This window comes from Acromyrmex echinatior, chromosome 10, assembly GCF_024713525.1.
Source record: "Acromyrmex echinatior isolate Ae372 chromosome 10, ASM2471352v2, whole genome shotgun sequence".
Taxonomy (NCBI): domain Eukaryota; kingdom Metazoa; phylum Arthropoda; class Insecta; order Hymenoptera; family Formicidae; genus Acromyrmex; species Acromyrmex echinatior.
Genome location: NC_141861.1, coordinates 11,939,872 through 11,949,869, shown reverse-complemented (window position 1 = coordinate 11,949,869; position 9,998 = coordinate 11,939,872).

Below are 9,998 nucleotides of genomic sequence, written 5' to 3'. Positions count from 1 at the left end.
GCAGAATGGCGACGATTCCGATCAGGGCGAACTCAATAGCTGAAACAAATAACCAGGCGGGGGAGGGCGCCGCCTGGGAAGAAAGGAGAGAACCAAAGTCCTCTACCTCTCCCCCTTAAATCACAAAGGCGTGTTCATGGAAATCAGACACTGAGGTTTAAAGATTTGAGGTATGTAGTAATTAAGCGGCACAGAGTAGGGGGGGGGGGTTTATTAATCATACAGTGAATATTAATGGGATAAAACGGGAAGTACTTCTTCAGGTATTCACGAAGTCTAGCCGACTTATGAATACAAAGTCTGTAATAAAAGAGAATATGGTTAATATCCTGCCTTGGGTCGCCATAGGGGCACGCAGGCGAGTTAACAATGCTCTTGCGATGCAGGCTGTATGTCAGATTATAATGATTAAATCTAATTCTGGAGATGGTAACGACTCCTTTCTTTTTAGGTTCTTATGATAAAACCATGGCTTAGCCGAGTTACTTCTATGAAACTCGTCATACAATTGCCCTTTAAATGACGCACAATGATGTCAAGTGCGCTTGAAATTTAGTGTTAAGAAATTGTTTGGAGATCATAAAGAAGTCTTGAAATGGTATTTTAAATTTAGACCGATGCCCACTAAGAGCAGCCTCATTAGCGAGACGATCTGCAGTTTCGTTACCAAGTATACCTTTATGACTAGGAACCCAGATTAGATTGATTTTAAAACCATGTTGCGTTAAAAAGGACAGACGATCCTTAATATCTAATATAATGTGGTTCGCGTTTCTGAAGTTGTAAGAATAACTTGAATACCTGATAACGATATAACCTGAAGAGCACTTAAAGAATCGGAATAGATAGAAGCCTCATCACAACACCGATCTTCGATTAATCGCCTGAAGAATAGCCAAGGACTCGACTGAGAAAATTGAAGTCTCCGGGAGAAGCTTGAATCTGAGCGCAACTTTAAGATCTGATGAAAAGATTGCAGAGCCCATGCGATCCTCCCTATCGGACTTAGAGTCATCGATATAAATAAGTGGGCCACGATCGGCATATGTGGTTATAGTTTCCAGGAATCGGGCTTGATGAATACGGATATTCGCCTTCTTAGGAACATTGGTGAAGGAGCTATCAAACTGATGGACATAAGTATAGCTTTCATAACTGTGTTTATAAGCGTAAGGCATAGTAGATCTGTGAATGATTTTGAGCGTATATTTCTGCATTACATAGTGCTTGAATGCACATACAGTAGCCAGGACCCCTTGTCTTCTTGAAGGGGAGTATGCAATTTGCTCTAAGTATTCAAAGCTGAGCAGCACCGGAGAGATCTTCCTGGAGAAAATTTTTTTTTGTAGATGAGTTTGGAGGTCATATAACTAAACTTGATGTGAAGAGGGATTTCTTTTGCTTCGACCATGATGACGTTAATAGGCGTAGATAATCGGTATCCGAGGGCTAGACGCAGGTTTCTGTTGACTAGCCTTTCCAGTTGCAAAAATTCGGTCTTATTACCCTTGAGCTTGAATACCTGGCATCCGTTATTCAATAGCAGAGCAAAATATGGCTCTGTAAAGGATAAGAAGTAGATTTGGATGTGATCCCCATTTAGTGCCGACAAGAATTGCTAGTATTTTTGTATTACGTCCCTTATTGATGGTCTTTAGATGCTCTTTGCCATTCAACTTGGGGGTCGAGAGTAATACCCAGAAATACAGCGGATTGTACAAGAATTTCTACATTCCGAATATGTAGTTTAATGTCCGGGTGAGTGTATCTCTTCCTCGTAAAAAGCATCCATTGAGTTTTTGAAGGAGACACTTCCAAGCCCCTGCCTTTCAAGTAGTCATATATGTTGTTCAGTTTGGACCGACAATCTGGCAGCTTCAGCGTTTTGGTTTGACGAGAAGAGAACAACGTCATCCGCATATTGTAAAAGAAGAGTGTTTTCATGTAGGCAATTATTAATATCCGCACAGTAGAGGTTAAAAAGTAGAGAGCTTAGGATGGACCTTTCAAGGTAATACGAGGTGTGGCTATTAAATAACGAGACTGATGCTGCTACAGAAGAAGTACGCATGCGCCAAACGCCAGCGACCGACAGCTGTTTAGCGTGAAGCCTTCTCTTTCGAATGCAGTACCTCTCGCTTCTGTAAACAAATCCGTATAGCCGTAGCCTTCTTTCACATTAGAGTTGTTTTTTGTTTCGCCGGAAAAATGATAAGTGTAATAGAGCAACGAACTGTTGCGAAATTTCACGTGAAACTTGGAAAAACCGCTACTGAAACTTATAATTTATTGAAAGAAGTGTATGGCCATGAATGTTTATCGCGTGTTTTTGAGTGATTTAAGCGTTTCCAAGACGGCCGAGAAGACGTTGAAGATGATTCACGCTCAGGTCGCCCTTCCACGTCAAAAACGGATGACAATATCGAAACAATCGGTAATCTGGTTCGATCCGACCGTCGGTTAAGTATTCGTGCGATTGGTGAAACTGTAGGAATTGACAAAGAATGTGTACGGCAAATTTTACATAACAATTTTAACATGAAAAAAGTGTGTGCCAAAATGGTACCTAAAATTCTCACGTTTGAACAACAAGAAGCTCGCAAAAATTTTTGTACTGACACTTTGAATGTCATTGAAAATGACCCAAACTTATTGGAAAGGATAATAACATTAAATTAAAATAACATAAAATTAAAAGGAACAAGATTTGAATCCGTAGAAGCTGTGAAAAAGAAAGCGGCACGCGTCCTGAAGGAACTGACAGAAGAAGACTTTCAGCACTGTTTCAAACAATGGAAGATTCGCATGAGCGTTGTAGAGATAGAGGAGGGGTGTATATTGAAGGTGATAATAAGTAAATATATATGAAATCAAAATAAAATGTTTTACAGCGTCAGTCTCGTTATTTAATCGTATATGGGCATTTAAGCACGCCATCGCAAATGAATGTGACTTGCCTGTTAGAAAGGAGATTATGAATCTAACAGTTTTAGGCGGAATCCCAAGACGCTGCAAATCTTCAATCAAGATGGAAGGAATCACATTGTCGAATGCTCCCTTGATATTTAGAAACGCGCATATAGTAAAGGCGTTATCGATGAAGGCACTCTGAATATATTGTAATTCGTCAGAGCAACATGATTGTCGGAACAAGCACTCTGGGGACGAAAGCCTATTTGATTAGGTGGCAGTATGGCATTAGATTCAATAAACCATCTTAACCTCAGATAAATAATTTTCTCCATAATCTTCAGAAGGCACGAGAGAAGAGAAATCGGTCTAACACCCTTATCATTTGATTTGGGAATGAGAACAACCATTGACGTGTTCCATTCGGCAGGAAAGATTCCTTGACAGAAAAGGTTATTATAAATTTGTAAAAGCACAGAAAGACAGTCAGGCGTTAAGTTCTTGATGATATTATAGTCAATCTCGTCAGCTCCTGGACCTGATCTAGTTTTGGCTGAATTGATGAGGGACAACTCCTTTATAGTGAGAGGATTGTCCAAGAATTTAGTGCTTTCGCACTGCGTGAGAGCGTTCCCTTCAGGAAAGCTTGTGGGAATATGTGACTCAATTGATGAGTCTAATTCTCAAGACAAACCCACGCATGTCGTGTGACATGATGTAAGGTGTAATGATCGACCACTTTTCTTGTAACTAGTAACGATGAATTTTATTACTGGAACACATATGAATACGACCGTACAGGATGAGCGCCATAATCTATCTGACTTCTTATTTTTCTCTGACGCTGCTTGTAGGCAACTTGCAACCTACAAAATCCCTAGGCTTTCTCCGCTTGCTAGTGAGAACGTAATTCCCTACATACTCTCCCCCGAATGACAACGAATCTAAACACTATGCTTATTTACTAGGTTTACAAAATATTGTTTTAGTGATAGGTACATTTATAAGTACGTCGGCACTTAGGTCTACCACGTATCATATTATTGCATGTTGTCTTTGGTATCTATCTTAAGCTAATTATATTTGTCGCTGGGAGAACTTATTATAGTTATATGACGAAGGTGACTTTTTTCTTCGGACGCGCATACGTTTTTAAAACTAGTTGCTCGTTGCTGAACGAATTGGTTGTTTGCCTTGCCTCTGAGGTTGTATTATATAAGTCATCGCGTATGCAATACGCTGGTTTTAAATTTTCGACCGATACACTACGCTGTGTACCGTTAACATCAATGTCGAATACGCGATCCGACACACGGTTTACGATTTTGTGAGAGCCGGTGTAGGGATGCTCTAACGCTCTCTTGGTACCGCCCACACGTAGAAATACATGGGAGCATGAGTATAAATCTTTGAATACGAATGAGCGTTTCTTATGTTTATGCTCTACCGAGATTGGCTTAACTTTGCGCATATGCTCGCGAAATTCTTCGATGAACATTTTAGGATTAGGCATAAAGTCATCTGGCAGTACAAATTCTCCGAGGACGCGCAATGTCGTTCCGTATACGAATTCCTCGGGCGATACTGCGCCGGTGTCAAGGCGGACATGAGTACGCAGATGTAATAGTACGGCCGAAAGTACTTGTGACGAGCCTTCATTAGCATGACACATTATTGCAATCTTTAGGCTTCTATGCCACTGCTCGATCATACCGTTCGAGGCGGGGTGATACGCCGTGGTACGAATCTGTTGACAGCCGATCAGTTGAAGAAGTGCAGTGAAAAGTTGTGCTTTGAACTGGCTACCTTGATCAGAATCGTTTTAGGTGTTCCAAAGTTTGCTACCCAATTGTCATAAAATGCACGTGCCACTGTAATAGCTTTGATGTCTTTGAGAGGTATTACTGGCCAACGCGAAAATCTATCAATGATTGTCACGCAATATTTGTACCCGTCAGGCATATCCAACTCAGGCAAGGGATCTATTAAATCCATGTGAACATGCTCGAAGCGACCGTCGGGCACGATAAATTTTTCAGGATTTAGTTGAACGTGTCAGATTATTTTTGACTATTGACAATCTAGACAATTTTTGCACCACATCGCAATGTCGCGGTGCATGTTAGGCCACACATACCGTTGACGGATTACCCGATCAGTGACTTTAGGATCCCCGAATGAGCTGTGTCATGGAACATGGACGAAAGACGCGATTTCGTAAAGATGCCGGTATATAGGGACGAATTGCCTCGCCAGTCATTTCATAATAAAGTGTAGTATGCGTCGGCCTCCATCGAAATTGCTTCATAGTAAGCGGAAATTCAGGAGATTCGCGGATGGACCGTAGCTCCTCGTCTTATTCCTGTTGCTGTGCGAGCTCATTTAGTTCAATCTCGGCAGGTAAGCGGATGGCTTCAATACGGGAAAGGGAATCCGCCACGATATTGTCATTGCCCGATAGGTATTCGATATGCATGGTAAACTGAGAGATGAACGACAATTGTCTCTGTTGTCGGGGTGATGCCTTTTCGGAGCGTTGCATGAACGCGTAGATGAGAGGCTTGTGATCTGTCACAATCTTGAAATTCCGCCCTTCAAGGAAATAACGAAAATATTTAACTGTTTCGGTAATCGCCGTAAGCTCCCGATCGTACGCGCTGTAGTTCTATTGCGTCGAACTTAATTTTTTATGTTGCGCGAAAAGAATGCGAGCGGTTTCCAAGTCATCTAGGCATTGTTCGAGGGCGGCGCCGAAATCTGACGCGTCGCAAACAAGGTTGCGTCGGAGGGATGAGAAAGTATAGTCGCGTTGACCAGATTCTCCTTGCACTTATTAAACGTTTCTTCAGCCGCCGGCGTCCATATAATTGGCCGTTTATCGTCTTTGCGTGCGTCGCGAAGGTACTCATTTAGTGGTACCTGAACGGCAACTGCATTATGCAGTAGTTTACGATAAAAGTTGACAAGCCCAAGAAAACGACTCAATTTCATTATAGTGTTAGGCCTTGAAAACTCACGAATGGCCTGAACCTTATCAAGTGTTGATTTACCTTCGCTGTTAATCATAAAGCCGAGGAATTCTAATTCTTGCTTCGAACTCGTATATATTGCAATATATTCTCTATATTGAGTCATAAGTAAAACTTTTTTAATCGCTGTAATACTATGCATAAATGGGCTTCGTGCTCTTCAAAAGACGTCGACGCTGAGAATATCGTCGATGAATGCAAACACAAATTCCAGGTCACCTAGTGCGCGGAAGATTTGACGTTGAAATGTTTGACTCGCATTTCTAAGACTATATGTCATAAATTTATATTCGAACAGTCCGAAGGGCGTAACGACAGCCGTCTTCGGAATATCTTCTGGTACCACTGGAATTTGGTTGCCTGATGCAGATCTAGCTTAGAGAAAACTTTCCCATGCAGGTTGGAGGAGCAGTCGTGCAAATGTGGTACGGGAAATTTATCCGGCACTGTGATCGCATTAAGATGACGGTAATCGCCGCAGATCCTCCATGACCCGTCTTTTTTCTGTACTATGTGAATGGGACTCGCTCATGGACTACTGGACGGACGGCATATTCCGGCTTCGACTAGCCGTTGAAATTCAGTCTTTGCTGCTTTTCATTTTACCGGACTTAACCACCTGGGGCGTTCGGCGGATCCGTGGTAATGATGTGATGACGAACATCGCTGCTGCAATTCGGAGTTGCCTGTTCTAGACCGGTAACCTCCGGAAATTCAGATAAAATGCTCGCGAATTTCGTACTGAGATTTACCTGCTGATGGCCAGTTGTGGTACTGATTTGACAATGCCCGACACGTACATATTGTTTTGCGGATCGATGAGTCTGCGACCTTTAAGATCCAGAAGGAGACCGTAATGTGCAATCAGATTGGCCCCAATAATCTGGTACGGAACTGATGCTACGCAGAAATTCCATGTGAGCAGGCGTATCCCTAAATGTAATGTTCAGAACGACTCCCCATATGTGTATTGTTTGCCGCGTAAAGCTTGAAATTGCTCGGAGTTTTGTTCTTCGCATAACTGCTGGGAAGCAGCGAAATTTCCGCCCCCGTATCAACAAGGAATAGTTCTCCGGTGACTCGATTGTGGATGTGGAGACAGAAGAGTCGATATACCCGCTATACCTGTCTTCTCAGTGGCAGACGATTCTATTCCCCCGCCTTCCCGTCCGTTAAAGCCTTGGGCTTCGGCCAAGAGCACGGGGATTTTTCAGTTCCCTTACAGACTCGCGCTTGGTCTCCGAAGGTACGATGCAGCCAGCAGATACTAGAGCGTCTACTTTTGGAGCACTTACGATGTTTATTTGCCCCGTCTTTCGCCTGAGATCTGCTGCACCGCTTGACCTCAGTCACCTCGACGGTCAGACGGTCCATCCTAGCTTCAAAGGAGGACGACTTCGATTCTGACAACAATGTGACAGCACACTACGCAGAGTCACTCGCTTTCAGTTATTTTATCCGTCATTTTGGTTAGCCTATCCAAATCCGTGCTATCGGAAGTCGCAAGAATGCCTCTAATGTATGGCGATAGATATTCAAAAAATATGGTTTTTATTACGGTGTCGTCACATCGCTTGTCAGTGTTCAAGTTGTGGAGTCGATTGAGGATCTGCGACGGTTTCCCTGACGTAAGCACTTGATCTTTTATTAGTTGTCGCAGTTAACTTTCTGCTGATGCTGAAAAATTTTCAATAATACGCTGTTTTAATTTGGTGTATGGTTCGTTCTCATCGGACTCCGCGATGAGATCTCTGCAGTACGCGATGGCTTCTGCGTCCAAAGACATAATCACGTGATGCGCCTTAGTCTTTTGTTCTGTGATTCGTGCGGCCTTGAACGTGGCCTCGACTTGAATGAACCGGATCTTTGATTAAGAACGACGGAATTTTCGGAACCCTATATGAATCCACGCGCGCGACAATGTTCTGCTGAAACACTGCTTGCATCAGCGCCCCACTGCTCCTGTATTTCCTCAAAGATGGGAGGAGCCATGACTATACATCTACCATGTCGAAGCTCATAACCAGTATTCTCTAACGGCCTTAAGTATAAACCGCTAACGCGCACGCTATGTGAAACGTCGATCGCTTAATACTAATTTGTCAAAATGGAGAAATTAATTAATGTTCATGCGTTAACCTCGCGGAGAAAATGCGCAGGATCTACTTTCCTGTTCTGGATTACGCGCGGTAAAAACTGACGCACTGCGCACGCAACTTGCCCGACTACAATGGCAGTTACGACGCGCTTCACTGGACACAATGGCGGCGATGTCGTCCTTCACTGGTCACAATGACGACGACGGCGATGGCGATGGCGATAGCGTATTGAACGCCGGCTCCTGGGCTGGCCCGTCCGGTTCCCACGGAGGCGGCGCGTTGCGCGCCTGTTGGATATGTCCCTGCGATGCTTCCAGCGGGACTTTTCTGCCGGCCTCGGCCTCAGCGACCGGTCACGATATCAGTGATGGGCCTCCTGCTGCTCACGACGTCGGCGATGGGCCTCTTTGTCGGTCACGGCGTCGGCGATGAGCCTCCTTGTTGGTCACACTTCGACGACGTGCACCGTTGCTTCGGTTCGAAGCCAAGTTCGTTTCGAAATTTCTCGAACGGTTGCCGATCAATCACTTCTCCCTCTTGATCACGTCGGGGTCACCAATGTGGGAATATGTGACTCAATTGACGAGTCTAATTCTCAAGACAAACTTACGCTTGTCGTGTGACGTGATGTAAGGTGTAATGATCGACTACTTTTCTTGTAACTAATAACGATGAATTTTATTATTGGAACACGTATGAATACAGACCGTACAGGATGAGCGCCATAATCTATCTGACTATCTTGATTCGCAACATAATCAAGCAGGCCCTCAATAACCGTAATAGGAGTTTGTGACGACGAATGTATAAGTTAACAATAACAAAGGAGGGGTGTGAAGCTTAATACCAACGAGTTCAATGACCAAGATGAGTGAGATCAAGAGGATCAAAGCGAAATGACTTCTTAATGGCAATAGCTACCCCGTGTTGGCAGCGAATATCACCTCTAACAAAATTAAAAATGTTAGAGTGTAAATGAATATTCTCGGTGACCTGGAGTCTCCTGGAGGCACCAAAGATTATATGTGTAATCGTTGGCTTGATTCTCAGAGAACTTCCCCTGTAAATCTCTACAATTCCAATTAGCAATAGAAACAGGTTTATTAAGAGACATGAGTAAACTAAGATATGAAAGAAGTGAAAGATTAACAAATAAGATAAGATAAAGTGAAGTAAGAAAGAAATTAATAATGATTGTATGCGCGAATAAATGGAAAGGTCGGTTTGATGATTATTAGAATAGGTGCGTGAATCGTAATAATCAGTCGGCTGCCGGTAGGAACGAGAGGAGTTCTACACAAGAACCTATATAGCTTAAGATTCGCTTGTAGATCGAGAATAGCGAGGCCGCATCTGTAACCAGCAGGAAGGCTCAAGATGATAGTTATCTCGTGAGTAATAAACTCAGTTGTGTTGACTAAAAAGAACGCCATCTCCCGATATGTTGGGGGATCTGCCGTTCGGAGATATCAGGTATTCTCTTCCTCCAGTGACGTAGAACTATTAGTATAATTAATGAGGAGGAAGGCCAAGGACATTGGAATTGTCCTGCGCGAGCAACACGTTGCTCCGCAATGAAGATGGGAGAGGAGATTGTGGACGGGAAACACCTGCTTCTTGACACAGAGAGCGAGAGTGTCCGGATGAGATGCGAGGAATTGAGCTCTTAGCAGAGACCTTGGTATATGACTGTCTAGAGGTGTCTGCGTTTTTTAGAGGAAAGAATTTGTTGTAGCTGGCAAACGAATGAGGCGAATGAATGCTGTCATTCTTTTGTGGGAGTAAAGGGAAGTTGTGATAATCGTCATCCGCAAAATGAACGCATACTATCTAAGCCAGAACTGGATCTGAGAGTAGAACGAGAGTCAGTAGATGATAGCCTATTCTTAGCCTCCACAAGGGAGATATTTTCAGTAGCTGCGATCGTCTGTACTTTCTTCTGCTTGATGAAAAGAGGACA